Source organism: Cervus canadensis, chromosome 15 (genome assembly GCF_019320065.1).
Source record: "Cervus canadensis isolate Bull #8, Minnesota chromosome 15, ASM1932006v1, whole genome shotgun sequence".
In the NCBI taxonomy this organism is placed as follows: domain Eukaryota; kingdom Metazoa; phylum Chordata; class Mammalia; order Artiodactyla; family Cervidae; genus Cervus; species Cervus canadensis.
The window spans coordinates 53,147,569-53,148,467 of NC_057400.1; positions in this window are offsets into that span (position 1 = coordinate 53,147,569).

The window sequence follows — 899 nt, forward strand, 5'->3', positions numbered from 1 at the left end:
GAGGAAAAAACAGTTGTCAAGCCTGTGCATTTACTCAGAGGCTAAATTCCTTAAAATTTCTAAATTTAAGATAAACCTGATTTTAGAAGACTTGCATATAATCTATAAGTAGGTCTTTAACTGAGCCAGAATTCAATTCAGAGCCTTCCAGTCTTGGAGTTTCCCAGAGGGATGGACTCAATGGGAAAGCCTTTATTTAGCCTAGGGAAGTAAATACTCTTCGGTACTTTTTCTCTCACACCAGCCACAGGCATAAACAAACAAAAAGCAACCCAATTCAGGTGAGGTTTCTTTAGTAGTTTAAAAAGCTCCTCTACCAAATCTTTTTGGAGTGGATGTTCACATGTAATAATAATCAATCATAGAATCTTTGCACTTGGAAATCATCAAGTTCAAACTCATCATTTTACAGAGACCATCATGGTCATCGGGTCTTCAGCCTCAGGCCTGTCACTAATTGGAAGGAGCTGGCTCTCCTTGGAGCCGCAGCCCACCTGGGCTGGGTGTTTGTTGGGATCTGAGAGAGAGGTGACGGTACCCACTGGGAGCCAAACCAGTGTCTGCCCTCAAGTAACTAACGTCATGTGAAAGACAGAAAATAAACTGGTAAAGAAGTCAGATGATATCCATTTCTGACAAGCACTATAAGGGGTAAATAAGCTAATGCAGCAGAAAATAGTAATAACTGGGATTGGAGATGAGAGGAAGAAATCTCTCAGAGGAAGCGAGAACTAAAGTGAGACCTAAGTGACGAGGGAGTCAGCCATGGAACCATCAGGAGAAGAAGAACTGCAAATGCCTGACTTGGAAACCAGCTCAGCACCTTTGAGGCCAGAGGAAACTTGGAGCCAACAGGAAAAGGTAGGAGAGAAGGTCCTCTAAGATGGCAGCTTGGGCCA